The sequence below is a fragment of the Somniosus microcephalus genome, chromosome 2 (assembly GCF_052327205.1).
Source record: "Somniosus microcephalus isolate GS21.2 chromosome 2, FLI_Smic_1.0, whole genome shotgun sequence".
Lineage (NCBI taxonomy): Eukaryota > Metazoa > Chordata > Chondrichthyes > Squaliformes > Somniosidae > Somniosus > Somniosus microcephalus.
Window position 1 is genome coordinate 299,263,494 of NC_140988.1, and position 18,641 is coordinate 299,282,134.

At 49.2% G+C, this 18,641-nt stretch overlaps 1 protein-coding gene across 4 annotated transcripts in view; it reads left to right on the top strand.

Moving 5' to 3' along the window:
* ca9 (carbonic anhydrase IX) overlaps nt 1–18,641 on the top strand; it is a 174,441-nt gene that overhangs the window by 22,870 nt on the left and 132,930 nt on the right. The gene's annotated exons all lie outside the window — the stretch shown is intronic.

The window sequence follows — 18,641 nt, forward strand, 5'->3', positions numbered from 1 at the left end:
GTGCGCATCTGGTCCAGATCCTGCATAGCTTGCCAGCGTGCCAAAATCCACCAGCACGTCAAAGCCCCACTCGAGGAGTTCACCGTGCCAGAAAGAAGGTTTGACCACGTCCACATCGACCCCCTGCCGCCATCACAAGGTCACACGCACCTGCTGACAATCGTGGACCGTACCACCCGCTGGCCCGAGGCCATTCCACTGACGTCCACCACCACCGCCGACATCGCGAGGGCGTTCATCAGTACCTGGGTCGCTCGGTTCGGCGTCCCCTCCAACATGACGTCGGATAGAGGCCCGCAGTTCACCTCTGATCTGTGGGCCACCATCGCCCGAAACCTCGGAGTGGCTGTTCACCGCACCACGGCTTACCACCCCCAAGCTAACGGACTGTGCGAGCGATTCCACAGGTCCATGAAGGCGTCCCTCCGCGCCAGCCTCGAGGACGGGCTTGGATCGACCGCCTTCCGTGGGTGCTACTTGGCCTACGCTCCGCGGTCAAGGAAGAGCTGCAAGCCTCGGCGGCGGAACTCATGTACGGCCAGCCGCTGCGCGTACCCGGAGAGTTCCTGCCCACCGCCACGACCCCCTGGTCGGCTGACCAGCAACGCCGCGCTTTCGCCAACCAAGCACAACAGTTCGCTCCGGTACCCACCGGCCGGCACGGCGAACCAGCAACCCGCGTACCACCTAGCCTGCACATGGCCAAAATTTGTTTTCATGCGCCATGACGCCCACCGAGGACCTCTACGGCCCCCATACGACGGACCCTACAAGGTACTCCAGACGGGGAACAAGTTCTTCCTCCTCGAAGTGGGCGGCAGAACTGACAAGGTGTCGGTCGACCGGCTCAAGCTGGCGCACCTAGAGCCCGACAAACCCGTTCAAGTGGGCCAACCCCCACCGCGGGGCAGACCGCCTAAGAGCCCGACGCGTCCGTCCGACTGCCCCGCTCCCGACACCAACCGCCAAGAGCCGTTCCGGCCGTGCCATCAAGCCACCACGCCAGTTCGTACACTCCCTACTAGCGGATTCTGGGGGGAGCTGTGTGGCGTACCGATCACAGAAAGGACACAATCCGCTTTTCGGTCCGTAGACTATAAATCAGGCATCATGCCTTTAAGAAGGATCACACCTTTAAGAAACTCGATCTGCAACATAGTTAAGCCCAGAGCGGGGGAGGAGCAGTCGAAGCTGTGGACTGATGAAAGGCAGTCGGACTTGGTATAGGCTCTGACGCCATTTTGTGTTCAACATGCAGTCTCAACAATTAAACCTTTTCTGTTGAGCCTCTCCGAGTTCAGTATTTTTTGCTAGGAGTACGTAGACTCCTACAGTGTCAAACATAAAAATCTTTTATTTTCAACACTTTCCAGTCTTGGACAGATTTCTGTGCACCAGTGGAGGCTCAATCATTGACTATATTCAAGACAGAGATCGATAGATTTTTGAATATTGAATGGCCCAGAAATTCGGGTCTCCACGGGTGAGTACGCACGGGGTACTCACCCGTAAGCCCAATGGAAGTGCTGGTTTCCTGCATGCACTGCGCATGCGTGGGAAACCGGCACTTCCGTTCCCCTGAAAGAAGGGGTTCAGAGTTCGAGCGCGTGCGCAGAAGAGGCTGCGCGTGCGCATCGAACTTAGATTTATTTTGCAGGTTTTCCCGGGAGGGTAAGTCTGCAGAAGTTACACATTTAAAAAGCAGGCGTAAGGCCTGCTTTTTACAAGGTAAGTGGTGAATTAATTAAAACATTTTTTCCACAGGTTTATTATTTTTAAATACTTTAAAGCAAGGTAAGTTTATTTTTAGCCCCGTTAGAAAATAAAATTATTTTTTTCAAAAATTTAAATTATTGTTTAATTTAATATAGTTATTTCATGTAATTTATAGTTTATTTTAAAAATGTGATTTAAAAAAAAAATTATTTGAAGATTTAGTGATGTTTTGGGGCCCGTAGTATTTATAAGTTTTGACAAATGGGCATTCCCTGCTCCAATTGGCTCCCCATGGCCCGCGTGATCCCAGGGGACGCATCGAACTAACTGCGCCCCTGGGATACGCAAGCACTGCGCACCGGCAGCTGGAGCAGGGCCAGGATTGGAATTCCACGCGGGCCCACAGCAGAACGGCCGGCGCGCAAGGTAAGTGCAGGTCGGGGGCTTGTACCCGCGGGAAGCCCCCGACCCGAATTTCTGGGCCATTAAGTGAATCAAGGGATATGGGGATAGTACAGGAAAGTGGAAATGAGGTAAAAGATCAGGCATGATCTTATTGAATGGTGGAGCAGGCTCGAAGGGCCAAATAGCCTACTCCTGCTCCTATTTCTTATGTTCTTATTACTCTGCATTTATATAATAGCCCCATTCAGATTAATATGTAGAGTACCACTTTCTCCCATTTGGGAAGGGGAAAACCTTTGGATCACATAGACTTTTACTTAATAAAACTGGTGTTCTACAGTAACCATTATTTATTCATCAGGGTAATGATTAAAATCATTGTACCAGGAACATGATCAAGACTTTCCAGGCATTGATCAGCTCAAGCGTGACTTCAATAAAAACAATAAATCTTCCTGTTTTCAAAAAGGTTTTGGTCCCTCCATGTACATCTAGTCGTGGTCATATGTAATAAATAAAAGTTTTGCTTGAGCTGTTGACTATAATAGATGGAGCTGACCAAAGTAAGTTGATTGTTCATTTCTCCTGTTTACGTACTGTCATGAATCTTATCATTCATGAAGAAATGACTCATGAAATAACACTGGGTGGCCAGCTGGTGGCACCGTCCAAGGAGTATAAATACTCGGGCGTGGGCCCAGCTTGCCCAGGACGTTTTTGTAACCAGGAACTAGTGATGTAACTAGAATCTCATGGTTGTGAAACAATTGATTAAAGCCTTGTTTTATACTCAAACCAAGTGCTTAGTAGTTTTCTTACGTCAATTTAAACAACTGAGTATCGGCTCCACACTCTGAGTGATTTCGGGAACAGCCAGCTACGACTTCAACTGTAGAAGGGAACTCCGACGTAGTAATCAATCCATCATGGACAAACTACTCAGACCCGCCCGTCTTGACTTGGACCTGAATTCACCTACAACTGCTAAGATATGGAAACACTGGTATCGTACCTTCAGCAACTTCCTCAGGGTGTATGGTGAAAATGTTCCTGATAAATAAGAGATACTTGCCAATTATGTATCCCCTCATGTGTTTGACTATATCGAAGACTGTGTAGACTATGACTCCGCTATCCTAATATTACAGCGACTATATCTTAAGGCCCCAAACGAAATTTTTGCTCGGCATCTACTGGCCACAACTCGACAACAACCCGGGGAATCACTTGACGAATTCCTTCAAAAGCTTTGCAGGCTCAGCAAGGAATGTAATCTTAAAGCTGTCACAGCTGAGCAGTACCAGAAGGAGTTAATTTGTGATTCCTTTATTAATGGAATTGCGTCTCCCTTCATATGCCAGCGTCTGTTGGAGAATAAAACCCTCGAGTTACAGGCTGCCTATGACCAGTCATGTTCCCTGGACTTAGCAAAGAGGAATGCAGATACCTATCTTTTACCACGTGCACGGGCTGCTGCTATCACTTTTAATAACTCCTTCGATAGGTCTCAGGCGGAAGCCCTCACTGATGATGACTCTAACCTAGCTGATGACAACCCTACCCTAGAAGCCTTCACTGATGACAACCCTGCCCTAGCGGCATCTTGGAAATCTGGAAGGAAGTGTTTCTTCTGTGGAGGCGCATTCCATTATAGGAAATTTTGTCCTGCTCATAACGCAACCTGCAATCATTGCAGTAAGAAATGTCACTTTTCTAAGGTATGCCAGTCAGGAGCCTCTGTTAGTAAGAAGGGCCACTTTTCTAAGGTATACCGGTCGAGAGCCCCTGTTAGTTTTGCAGCTACTATCTATAAAACTGCTCCTCCCCCAAAAACCACTACTAAGGTTACAGCTGTCAAGGGTAAAACTGCCCCTCCTCCCATCACAGATGTTTTTCCCCAAAGTCTGTTCCATGCAGCCCCGAAGGTTTCGGTATATGGACACATTTTGAGTGCACTAATCGACTCATGCAGCTCTGACAGCTTCATTAGTGAGCGGGCTGTCAGTAAGTTAAAACTGTGTATTTACCCCTCGGACAGGGAAATTGCAATGGCTCTGACGACACTGACCACCAACTCTTCCAGCTTTTGTCTTGTCGACCTTATTCTCAATGGCCGCACTTATTTCTCCACCCGGCTCGGGGTGCTCAAAAACCTATGCAGTGATGTGCTCCCTGGACAGGATTTCCAGAAACAATACAAACGACTCACTTTTGAGTTTGGAGGGTCAAAGCTGGAGCTTACTATTTCCAAAGTACCATTTTGTGCGCTTTCGGCGGCTTCGCTTCACGAGTCCTCCTTGTTTGCCAATCTTTCCCCCCGCTGTAAGCACACAGTCACTAAATCACGACGTTTCAGCCAAGATGATCTATCCTTTATCGAGGCAGAGATCTCTCGCCTTCTAGCTGATGGTATCATTGAGCTATGTTCATCTCCCTGGCGGGCTCAAGTCGTCATTGTTAAAATTCCTTTGAAGCAACACAAGAAACATCTTTGCATCGATTACTCGCAAACTATTAACCAGTATACCAACCTGGATGCCTACCCACTACCACGCATCGATGACATGGTCAATAACCTTGCCAACTACAAGGTATTTTCAACTTTTGATTTAAAGAGCGCATATCATCAAGTTAAAGGACTCTGACAAAAAGTATACGGCCTTTGAGGCCAAAGGTCGGCTTTACCAGTTTTGTCGCCTTCCATTTGGGGTCACCAATGGGGTGGCCGTCTTTCAACGGGCAATGGACAGCCTAGTCAAACAGGAGAACTTAACGGACACTTTTCCATATCTGGATAATATCACCATTGCTGGTCATGACCAGAAGGAGCATAATGCCAACCTCCAGAAATTTCTTGACGCTCTCTGTCGTCGCAACTTAACCTTAAATGAGTCCAAATCTGTGAAATCAGTGCCATCAGTCAACATCCTTGGCTACTGGGTGGTCAACGGTGTCATCAAACCGGATCTGAAGCGACTTCGTCCGCTTCAAGAGCTCCCTCCCCCTACGAATCTTGGCTCTCTTCGTCAGGCATTCGGCATGTTCGCCTATTATGCGAAGTGGATACCCCACTTCCCCGACAAGGTCTAGCCCCTGCTTCACGTGAAGTCATTTCCATTGGAGGCAACGGCTATTTCAGCTTTCAACCTCCTCAAGCGACAACTGGAAAAAGCCATGCTTCGGTCCATCGATGAAAATCTTCCTTTCGTGGTCGAGTGCGATGCATCGGAGGTGGCGATCTCGGCTACCTTGAATCAAGGTGGTCGACCCGTTGCATTTCTGTCCAGAACTTTGCAGGGTAGCGAGCTCCATCATCCTCCTGTCGAGAAGGAGGCTACGGCTATCATCGTAGTAGTATGTAAATGGACTCATTTTCTCGCTCGTCGCCATTTCACACTTATAACCGATCAGCGCTCCGTGGCCTTTATGCTGGATAACCGGAAACGCACTAAGATCAAGATTAACAAAATACAACTCTGGAGGATGGAATTGGCCGCCTTTGGCTACACCATACAATATTGACCCGGCAAAGAGAATGTGGCCCCGGATACCTTCACGCGGGCATTCTGCTCTTCTATGTCAACTTTGACTCTTGCGGATCTTCATACTGACTTACGCCATCCTGGCGTTACCTGTATGTTGCACTTTGTGCGATCTAGAAAGCTCCCATTTTCTACGGAAGATGTGAAAAGAACATGCTCTACCTGTAGAATTTGTGCGGAATTAAAACCACAATTCTTCCGTCCATCGGATGGCTCGCTCATACATGCTATACAGCCTATGCAGCGACTCAGCATTGACTTTAAAGGGCCATTGCCTTCCTCAATGCAAAACACCTACTTACTTACTATGGTGGACGAGTATTCACGCTTTCCCTTTGCTTTCCCCTGTCCCATATGCTTACTTCCACAGTGATCAAATGCCTCGATCAAGTCTTTTCCCTTTGCGGTACGGCCAATTTCATCCACACTGATTGGGGTCCCTCCTTCATAGAAACATAGAAGATAGGGGCAGGAGTAGGCCATTCGGCCCCTCGAGCCTGCTCCGCCATTCAATGAGATCATGGCTGAACATCCAAATTCAGTACCCTGTCCCTGCCTTCTCCCCATATCCCTTGATCCCTTTAGCCTTAAGAAATATATCCAACTCCTTCTTGAATATATTTAATGACCTGGCCTCCACTGCCCTCTGTGGCAGAGAATTCCACAGGTTCACCACTCTCTGGGTGAAGAAATTCCTCCTCATCTCAGTCCTAAATAGATTACCCCTTATCCTTAGACTATGACCCCTGGTTCTGGACTCCCCGGCCATCGGGAACATCCTTCCTGCATGTAGTCTGTCCAGGCCTGACAGAATTTTATAGGTTTCGATGAGGTCCCCTCTCAATCTTCTAAACTCCAGTGAGCATAAGCCCAATTGACACAATCTCTCCTCATACGTCATTCCTGCCATCCCAGGTATCAGCCTGGTGAATCTTCGCTGCGCTCCTTCCATGGCAAGTACGTCCTTCCTCAGATAAGGCGACCAAAACTGCACACAATACTCAAGGTGCGGTCTCACCAAGGCCCTGTACAATTGCAGCAAGACATCCTTGTTCCTGTACTCGAACCCTCTTGTTACGAAGGCCAACATACCATTTGCCTTCTTAACCGCCTGCTGCACCTGCATGCTTACCTTCAGCGACTGGTGCACAAGAACACCCAGGTCTCTTTGCACTTCCCCTTCTCCCAATCTATTGCCATTCAAATAATAATCTGCCTTCCTGTTTTTGCCACCACATTATAGTGCATTTGCCATGTTTCTGCCCAATCACCCAACCTGTCCAAATTGTACTGGAGTTTCACGACATCCTCCTCACAGCATACCCTCCCACCCAGCTTTGTGTCGTCTGCAAATTTGAAGAAATCACATCCAATTCCCTCGTCCAGATCATTAATATACATTGTGAACAGCTGGGGTCCTAGGACCGACCCTTGCGGTACCCCACTAGTCACTGCCTGCCACTCGGAAAACGACCCGTTTATTCCAATTCTTTGCTTTCTATCCGCCAACCAGTTCTCTATCCAAGTCGATACCTTGCCCCCAATCCCATGTGCCTTAATTTTGCATGCTAATCTCTTATTCGGGACCTTATCGAAAACCTTCTGAAAGTCCAAATACACCACATCCACTGGTTCTCCCTTATCTATTTTACCAGTTACATCCTCAAAAAATTCCAGTAGATTAGTCAAGCATGATTTACCTTTTGTAAATCCATGTTGACTTTGTCCAATCCTGTCACTGCTTTCCAAGTGCTCTGCTATTACATCTTTTATAATGGACTCTAGCATTTTCCCCACTACCGATGTCAGGCTTACCAGTCTATAATTCCCCGCTTTTCTCTCTACCACCTTTTTTGAATAGTGGGGTAACATTAGCTACCCTCCAATCCATGGGTACTGTTCCAGAGTCTATCGAGTTCTGGAAGATGACCAGCAATGCATCTACTATTTCTAGGGCCACTTCCTTAATACCCTAGAATGTAGATTATCAGGCCCAGGGGATTTATCGGCCTTCAGTCCCGTCAATTTTCCTAACACCATTTCCCTACAAATACTAATTTCTTTCAGTTTCACCCTTTCATCAGACCCTATGTTCCCCAGCATCTCTGGGAGGTTATTTGTGTGCTCTTTTTTGAAGACAGAACCAAAATATGTATTTAGTTTGTCTTCCATTTCTTTGTTCCCCATTATAAATTCCCCTGTTTCTGACTGCAAGGGACCTACGCTTGACTTCACCAATCTTTTTCTCTTCACATATCTATAAAAGCTTTTACAGTCAGTTTTTGTGTTCCCTGCCAGCTTACTCTCATATTCTATTTTCCCCTTCTTAATTAATCCCTTTGTCCTCCTTTGTTGAATCCTAAACTGCTCCCAATCCTCAGGATTATTGCTTTTTCTGCCCAATTTATATGTCCTCTCCTTGGATCTTCTGCTATCCCTAATTTCCCTTGTTAGCCACGGTTGAGTCACCTTTTTTGTTTTTTTATGCCAAACTGGGATGAACAAATTCTGTAGTTCATCCATTCGGTCTTTGAATGTTTGCCATTGCCTATCCACTGTCAACCCTTTGAGTGACATTCCCCAATCAATCCTACCCAACCCGCGCCTCAGACCATCGTAGTTTCCTTTATTTAAATTCAGGACCCTAGTCTCTGAGTCAACTACTTCATTAATGAAGAATTCGATCATATTATGATCGCTCCGACCCAAGGGGCCTCGTACAACAGGATTGCTAATTAATCCTTTCTCGTTAAATAATACCCAGTCTAAGATGGCCTGATCTCTGGTTGGTTCCTCGACATATTGGTCCAGGAAACCATCCCGTAAACACACCAGGAATTCCTCCTCCACAGTATTGTTATAGATTGGGCTAACCAAATGAGTATGTAGATTAAAGTCACCCATGATGACTGCTGTGCCCTTATTGCACGCTTCTTTAATTTCCCTTTTAATGCCATCCACATCTTCATGTCAAGCGAACTCAAATGTTATCTTTCCCAACGGGGAATCGCCACAAGTAAAATGACACCGTATCATCCCATCGGTAACAGACAGGTTGAGAGATACAACGCTATCATTTGGAACGCTGTTCATCTTGCACTGAGGTCACGCAACCTACCAGACCAGCAGTGAGAAACTGTGCTCCCTGCCATACTGCATTCCATCAGGTCTCTTCTTTCTACGTCCACCAATGTCACTCCTCACGAGCGAGTCTTCAGGTTCCAGCGTCGTTCCACTCATGGGACGTCTCTACCATCATGGTTAGCAGCTCCCGGCCCCGTGCTGCTCCAAAGATTCATCCGATCTTCCAAAAATGATCCCCTCATCGACGAGGTGGAACTAACAGACGTTAATCCCACATACGCGCACGTGCGGTACCCTGATGGCCGGGAGTCCACCGGTTCACTCCGAGATCTGGCTCCCTGTCCAACCGGTCCCACGGACCCAACTGATAGAGGGACCCATAGTAATGATGCCGACACTCTGTGCTCCTTTGAGGATGACGCCCTACCTGGGACATCAAGGGATCTGCCGGCTACTCCACCGGATCAACTCTGGGAGCTGAGCGCTCCCCACGGGATAGCCACCCGAAGCCAGGACGCCGGTCAATCCCTGGCTACCAAACAAGATGAAGCCAGCTCTGCGCCTGTGGGGACCCGCACCCGGAGTCACGATCTCCTCAGTCTCCCTCAGGTCGATCAAGGCGACATGGGCCCTGTCGATCTACCAGTACAGACCAAGCGACCCAGGGACCAAGACACGGTCTGAGGAGACGTGCCTTCCAGCCACAAACAAAGATCTAAAAGATCCAACAAAGAGTTGGGATAAATGGTTCGTTCTCGGGCTGGCAATCAGTAACTAGTGGTGTTCCGCAGGGGTCAGTGCTGGGACCCCAACTCTTTACAATCTATATTAATGATTTGGAGGAAGGGACCGAGTGCAACATATCCAAGTTTGCCGACGATACAAAGATGGGAGGGAAAGCAGTGAGTGAGGAGGACATAAAAAACCTGCAAAAGGACATAGACAGGCTAAGTGAGTGGGCAGAGATTTGGCAGATGGAATATAATATTGGAAAGTGTGAGGTTATGCACTTTGGCATCTAAAATGGAGAGAAACTGCAAAGTGCTACAATACAAAGGGATCTGGGGGTCCTGGTGCATGAAACACAAAAAGTTAGTATGCAGGTGATCAGGAAGGCCAATTTTTTGCTTTTATTGCAAGGGGGATGGAGTATAAAAACAGGGAAGTCTTGCTGCAGTTATACAGGGTATTGGTGAGGCCACACCTGGAATACTGCGTGCAGTTTTGGTTTCCATATTTAAGAAAAGATATACTTGCTCTCGAGGCGGTTCAGAGAAGGTTCACTCGGTTGATTCCGGAGATGAGGGGTTGACGTATGAGGAAAGGTTGAGTAGGTTGGGCCTCTACTCATTGGAGTTCAGAAGAATGAGAGGCGATCTTATCGAAACATATAAGATTGTGAGGGGGATTGATCGGGTGGATGCGGTGAGGATGTTTCTACTGATGGGCGAGACTAGAACTAGGAGGCATAATCTTAGAATAAGGGGCTGCCCTTTCAAAACTGAGATGAGGAGAAACTTCTTTACTCAGAGGGTAGTAAATCTATGGAATTTGCTACCCCAGAGAGCTGTGGAAGCTGCAACATTAAATAGATTAAAAACGGAGATAGACAGTTTCCTAGCAGATAAGGGAATTAGGGGTTACGGGGAGAGGGCAGGGAAGTGGACGTGAGTCTAGGTTCGGATCAGCCATGATTCTATTGAATGGCGGAGCAGGCCCGAGGGGCCGTATGGCCTACTCCTGCTCCTACTTCTTATGTTCTTATGTTCTTAGAAAAGACTGCGGCTATTCGTGGTCCGTCTAATCCGCTAGAAGGAAGTCATCGGACTTCCAAATCTTTCAGGCGGGAAGAATGTCATGAATCTTATCATTCATGAAGAAATGACTCATGAAATAACACTGGGTGCCCAGCTGGTGGCGCCTTCCAAGGAGTATAAATACTCGGGCGTGAGCCCAGCTTGCCCAGGACGTTTTTTAACCAGGAACTAGTGATGTAACTAGAATCTCATGGTTGTGACACAGTTGATTAAAGCCTTGTTTTATACTCAACCAAGTGCTTAGTGAGTTTTCTTACGTCACATAGCGTATAGTTTTGTATCAAAATGGTGACTAACCTTGGGACACCTTTACACAGAGAGTGGTGGCTCTCTACGCGGGAGTCCTCCCTTTATCTATTGGGGGCTTGGCCTGGAGTGTGTTGCACGGTGGTGTTAAGTAGGTTCACGGACTCCCAGGCCGCCTGCCCTTTCTGCGGCCTGGAGGAGTCCGTGTTCCATATATATATGGAATGTGAGAGGTTGCAGCCCCTCTTCCATTATTTGAAGGGGCTGCTCCTCGATTTTTGGCTGCACTTCAGTCCCACGCTCCTGACCTTTGGACACCCGGTGTGGAGGGGAGCGGGCAGATCAGAGGACCTCCTCGTTGGACTGCTCCTGGGCCTGGCCAAAGTGGCCATTAACTGGTCCAGGCAGCGGGCGGTCGAGGGGGTCGCTCAGCCCGATTGCCTGCCTCTCTTGCGCGGCCACGTTCACGCCCGGGTGGCCCTGGAGATGGAGCATGCGGTGTCCGCCGGCACGCTCGAGGCCTTCCGCAACCAGTGGGCGCCATGGGGACTGGAGTGCATTATCACCACCGATAACCAAATTTTAATTTAAGTTGTTAAGTTTCATTTAATGTTTTATTAGTTACAGTATTTTTTGTTTATGTACCCGTCAAAAGAGTACACAGAGAGTGGTGAGAATGTGGAACTTGCTACCACATGGAGTGGTTGAATCAGATAGCAGTGATACATTTAAGGGGAGGCTTGATGCATCCATGAGGGAGAAGGGATACAGGGGCAGGGTGGAAAGAGGTGGGAGGAGGCTCGTGTGGAGTATAAACACCGACATGGACCAGTTGGGCCGAATGGCCTGTTTCTGTGCTGTGAATTCCATGTAATTCTATGTAATATATAATCATCTAATGCTGGACTGTTACCAAATAAGAGCATAGGAACTTTTAGAAACAGGAAAAAGCCACCAGATGCAAAAAACACACTCCATTTTCACAGATAAACTGCCTTCTCTCCATTCAGGAATGGAGACTATATGCTTTGAAATTGTGCTGCTCCAGTCCTCCAACCCAACCATTTTCCTATGCGTACCAACCCAACTGGGCCCCTCGCCTGACATCACTGCACTGGAATACATCACCAGCCAGTGACTAACAGGAGTTTGGGCAACGTATGTATCAGAAATCTAGTGTGCCTCCATTAAAAGGCCAAAGGGTTGAAATAATGAAGTATGCTATTTTAACCAGCTTAGTGCCTTTATTCAACTATCAAACAAAGGAATTTGATATGAATGGGTTGACACTTTTGTTACTAATAATGCACAGTACAATTTCAACCCCAAGTGTTTGAAGTTGAATTGAATAGCTGCCTATGTAACACCTTGTTAAGAAGGCAATTTGGCTTCACTTGTCACTCCTCCTTTTGTAAAAGCATCAACTCTTGTTGGGGTTTAGTCCTACAGACTCTATGGCCTAGAAATTAGGCTCCATAGCACCCAGTTTGTCAGCGCAATGGGTGCTGTCTTGTGTCCAAAATGGTGTCCGAGCCACGCGCGCACATTTCTGGAGTGGGCTGCGCCGGGAGCCATATTGGTAAAGGCCAAACAAGAAGGCGTCCTTTACCCACGTCTGAAGCAGGCGTTAAGGCATTAACATATGCAAATAAGGGACCTAATGCCTTCTTCTACACCCTCTTGTAAATTTGGCTTGCATCTGAGGTAGCCAGTGCCAGTGTTGTTTGCCCCCAGGAAAACCAACGATAAACAGCATGGAATTTTTAAAAAGGTAAGTAGTTACCATGATCACCAGCGCTCCCGAGACCACCGACCTCATACCCGACCCACCACCAACCCTTACCCCCCCCCCGCACCCCGATCTCCCCCTCAGCCCTGACATCCTAGCTCCCACCGACAGCACTCCCCTACCCACAACAATACTCCAGGTCCCGGCGGTTTTCCTCCCCGATCCTGGCCCCGACCTCCTAGCCACCCGCCCCAGCCCTCGACAGCACTCTCGAACCCCCCCACCCCTCCCCCGCAACAATACTCCAGGTCCTTGCAATATTGCTACAGAATAAGATAACTGACCAAAACATATTTGCTTGGACAATTTTAAAAACATTTATGCAACATGGCGTGAAGTCATTCCCAAGATCACCCATGTGCTGAGTTCTTAACCTCAACCTATATTCTTGTGGGGAGCCCCTGAATGAATGGCAAGTGCTATCTGTGGTAAACCACTGTTATAGTTATCACTGTATATTGTTCTCACTGTTCTCACTGTCACATCACTACACGAGGTCGCCTCTTGTCGCACTGTTATACCTGGGCTGACCACCTCCGACTCCGCCCATTACCTGCCCAGGTATAAAGGTAGCTGACTGGCTAGTATTCCTCCCTGTTGGATCGGATCACCCACGAGGGTGGGCTCTGTTATTTAGCCAATAAAAACCTTCAGTTACGTTCTTAACTCGTCGCCTTTTATTGGACTAATTGATAGGCATATCAATTTTATTGACTAAATTTTAAAGATGTCTGATAATGAACAGCAACAGCAAGGAGCTCACCCAGCAGCACAGCAACAGCAGCCTCCAGACAACGGGCCACACCAGCCGGCTTGGCTGCAAGCCTTGAAACCACCATACCTGGATCTAAACCCACAGGCACCAAACTCAGCCAACGACTTCAAACACTGGCTGGACTGCTTCGAATCGTACCTGGAGGAAGCCGTCGTCCCTCAGAGATCCAAACTAAGAGTCCTGAAAGCCCAAGCGAGCCCGAGAGTATATACACTCATCCAGGACGTGACTACGTACGACGACGCCATCAACCTACTGAAACAGCAGTACCGGAGCCCGGTAAACTACATGTACACTAGGCATCTCTTAAGATCTCGCCAGCAACAGCCAGGAGAATCGATAGCTGAATTTTCACGAGCGCTGAGACAACTCGGCAGGAACTGTGACTTTAAAGCGGTGACGGCTACTGCGAACATGGAAGACAATGTCCGCGACGCCTTGGTGAGAGGCCTACGTTCCGACTACACACGGCAAAGACTGCTTGAAGCTAAGGACATAGACCTGGACAAGGCCGAAGCCCTCGCCCTCACCCTAGAGGCCACCCAGCAAGACCAGGAAGCGTTTGCCAGGTACTATTCGCGACCCTGGGACTCGGGCCCGACCCCCACCCCACCACCCTTCACAGCGCTGCCCCCGGGACCTACCTCAGCGTCTGCATCACGGATCCGACCGGGCCCGCTAGCCCCGGTACCGGCCCCGACATCAGGCAACCCCGATCGGGCCGCTGGCTGCTTCTTTTGCGGCCAGGAGAAGCATCCGAGGTCGCGCTGCCCAGCCAAAAACTCGACCTGCAAAACCTGCCTCAAGAAAGGCCACTTCTCCAAGGCCTGCAGAAGCAAATCCTCAGAAGCCAGCAGTGCCTCATGCGAACCCTGGGGGCGGCCATCTTTGTGCGGGGCAGCCGAAGCCTGCAGAGCCTCATGGGAAAACCAGGGGCGGCCATCTTTGTGCGGGGCAGCCGAAGCCTGCAGAGCCTCATGGGAAAACCAGGGGCGGCCATCTTTGTGCGGGGCAGCCGAAGCCTGCAGAGCCTCATGGGAACAGCAGGGGCGGCCATCTTTGTGCGGGGCAAACGATTTAAACAGAGCCTCATGTGAACTACGGGGGCCGCCATCTTCGCCGCCATCTTGTCATGACAACGACGCGCTCATCTACACCCTAGCTTCCGTGACCCTGGATCAAGCCCGCCCGCACCACCTGGCCAGCTCAATGATGGACATCAAAGTCAACGGCCACGCCACGACCTGCCTGTTCGACAGCGGAAGCACGGAGAGCTTCATCCACCCAGACACGGTGAGCCACTACTCCCTCCCCGTCCTGCCAACGCGCAGCCGCATCTCGATGGCATCGAGGTCGCACGCCACAGACATCAGCGGCTACTGTGTCGTGACATTGTCGGTTAAAGGGACAGAGTATAAAAATTTTAAACTCCTCGTACTCCCCCAGCTGTGCGCTGCCGTCATACTAGGGCTGGACTTCCAATCCCACCTCCAAAGTGTAACCCTAGCATACGGTGGACCCCTCCCCCCACTCACAGTCGACAACCAGCGAAAGTTAAACCGCCCACCGCGTAACACCTGCAGCCTATCCACCCTCAAGGTACCGCCACCTTCCCTGTTCGCTAACCTCACCCCCGACTGCAAACCTGTCGCTACTAAGAGCAGGCGGTACAGCGCTGGGGACAGAGCCTTCATTAGCTCTGAGGTGCAGCGACTCCTGAAAGAGGGCATTATTGAGGGGAGCAGCAGCCCCTGGTGTGCCCAGGTGGTGGTAGTCAAGACCGGCGACAAAAATCGCCTGGTTATCGACTACAGCCAGACCATAAACAGATACACCCAGCTGGACGCATACCCCCTCCCCCGCATATCGGACATGGTCAATGAGATTGCACAATACCGCGTATTCTCGACCATCGACCTCAAGTCGGCCTACCACCAACTCCCCATCAGCCCGGAGGACAGCCAGTACACCGCCTTCGAGGCGAATGGCCGCCTCTACCAATTCCTTAGGGTCCCCTTTGGTGTCACCAACGGGGTCTCGGTTTTCCAACGGGAGATGGACCGGATGGTTGACCAGAACGGACTACAGGCCACTTTCCCCTATCTCGATAACGTCACCATCTGCGGCCGCAACCGGCAGGACCATGACGTGAATCTGGAGAAATTCCTCCGTACGGCCCAACGGCTGAACCTCACCTACAATAAGGAGAAATGCGTGTTTAACACAGCGCGCCTTGCCATCCTTGGCTGTGTAGTAGAGAACGGAGTCATCGGCCCCGACCCCGAAAGAATGCGCCCCCTCATGGAGCTACCCCTCCCCCACTGTCCAAAAGCACTTAGGAGAACCCTGGGGCTTTTCGCCTACTATGCCCAATGGGTACCCAATTATGCGGACAAAGCCAGACCCCTCCTGAAAACCACATCCTTCCCCCTCACGGAAGAGGCGTGCGCGGCCTTCTCCCTCATTAAGGGAGACATAGCCAAGGCCACAATGCACGCAGTGGATGAGTCAATCCCCTTCCAAGTGGAGAGCGATGCATCCGACTTCGCCCTAGCCGCTACCCTTAACCAGGAGGGTAGGCCGGTAGCCTTCTTCTCAAGGACCCTACAGGGCCCCGAGACCCGACACTCGTCGGTCGAGAAGGAAGCCCAGGCAATTGTGGAGGCAGTACGGCGCTGGAGGCACTACTTGGCAGGCAAACGATTTACCCTCCTCACCGACCAACGCTCGGTTGCCTTCATGTTTAATAACAAGCTGAGGGGCAAGATCAAGAACGACAAAATCTTGAGGTGGAGAATCGAGCTTTCCACCTATGATTATGAGATCTTGTACCGGCCCGGTAAACTGAACGACCCCCCTGATGCTCTTTCACGCATTACATGCGCCAGCGCGCAAAGTGATAGACTTCAGACCCTCCACAATGACCTCTGCCACCCCGGAGTCACCAGACTCTACCATTTCATTAAGGCCCGCAACCTGCCATACTCCATCGAGGAGGTCAGGACCATGACCAGGAACTGCCAGATCTGTGCTGAGTGCAAACCGCACTTCTATAAGCCGGACAGAGCAAGCCTGATCAAGGCCACCCGCCCCTTCGAGCGTCTGAGCATCGACTTCAAGGGGCCCCTACCGTCATCCGACCGTAATGTGTACTTCCTCAACATCGTTGATGAGTACTCCCGTTTCCCCTTTGCCTTCCCCTGCCCAGACATGACCAGTAACACGGTCATTAAATGCCTGAACAAACTCTTCGCCTTGTTCGGGTTCCCGAACTATATACATAGTGACCGGGGCACCTCCTTCATGAGCGAGGAACTCCGTCAGTTCCTATTGGAGAGGGGTATTGCAGCAAGCAGGACCACCAGCTACAACCCCCGAGGGAACGGCCAGGTGGAAAGAGAGAACGCGACGGTATGGAAGGCCACCCTCTTAGCCTTAAAGTCTAAGGGCCTCCCAACCTCCCGCTGGCAAGAGGTCCTCCCGATTGCGCTGCACTCCATCCGGTCACTACTTTGCACTGCCATTAACACCACCCCCCATGCTCGAATGTTTGTCTTCCCCAGGAAGTCGACTACGGGAACCACCCTACCAACCTGGCTGACCTCTCCGGGACCCGTCTTGCTGCGAAAGCACGTGAGGGCCCATAAAACGGACCCCCTGGTCGAGAAGGTGAACCTCCTGCACGCCAACCCCCAGTACGCCTATGTGGCTTACCCAGACGGACGGGAGGACACTGTCTCCTTACGAGACCTCGCACCCTCACCCCCCCCTCCCAACCCCCCGAGTCCAGCCGAGGTAGACGGCATGCCGGAACCCCACGAGCCTTTGCCGACTACGCAGACACCAGCTTTAACACCGGATAATGTAACACCGCCGCTGCGACGATCGGAGAGGCTAACGAAGCCTCCGGACAGACTGACATACCAGAGCTGGTAATACACTTCACCCCGCCGGACTCTAATCTAAACAAGGGGTGAATGTGGTAAACCACTGTTATAGTTATCACTGTATATTGTTCTCACTGTTCTCACTGTCACATCACTACACGAGGTCGCCTCTTGTCGCACTGTTATACCTGGGCTGACCACCTCCGACTCCGCCCATTACCTGCCCAGGTATAAAGGTAGCTGACTGGCTAGTATTCCTCCCTGTTGGATCGGATCACCCACGAGGGTGGGCTCTGTTATTTAGCCAATAAAAACCTTCAGTTACGTTCTTAACTCGTCGCCTTTTATTGGACTAATTGATAGGCATATCAATATCCTCAAGGTAGGAAGGGAAAATGAGCAAGAGAATAACCTGGAATGCTCTCGTGCTTGAATAGCGGCCATTTTCGGAGTGGCATCAGCCGAAGTTTGGGAGGAAGTCAACCACCGACCATCTCAGGGAGACGTGAGGAAAGGGAGAGCAGAAATTATGTTTAAAAAAAATCTCATCATCCAAAAACAACCCAGCATAATACCATATCTAACTGGTTAACATGCAAGCCAAGAACAAGTCATACAATCTCTGGATTCGATTGAACTACCACTGATAATTCTATTACTGTCCTTGTCATTCATGATGTGGATTATTTCTTTAGGATCTTTTTAAACATGGTGTAAAAGCCAAAGCTTAAATGCATTGAGAATGCCATGATGGAATATGGTAGAATATGAAATGCACTTGCTTTATATTTGGAAACATTTACCCTTTATGTTACTAAACACTGTAACTTAATCATCCATAAAATGATCCAGGTACTTCTTGATACAAAAACTGTACAGCTGTGGAAGATTACCAGTTCTGTACACTTTATTTCAGTTAAATATTATGATAAATTAAAACTTGGAATAAATACACTTTCTTCACTGTTCTATTAGAACAGGACACCTTTTAATTTAAAAATTATCCAGTCTTTAAGCATCGGAATATAAATCAGGATTTTTGTGGCATCAATTAATTTTTCTTTTGGTGCTTTGTGGAATTCAGTGTGAACCAGTGTGCAATTCAATATGGAGCAAATAGAACAGAATGAACACACACATCAGCAAATAATGTACAGTGCACAATGGTTAACAGATAACACTTCACTTGTGGTACCATTTCCATTGAGTATATTGACTATCTGTCTTCACAATCTCTATTCTTTATTGTGGTGTGATCTACAAAGAGACAATCGGGAATCTTTGTCATTGCACAAGAATGTGATGTGTGAATGTAAAGCACATCAGGTAGACCAGAACTATAAAGAAAGAACTTGTATTTACATTGCACCTTTCATGACC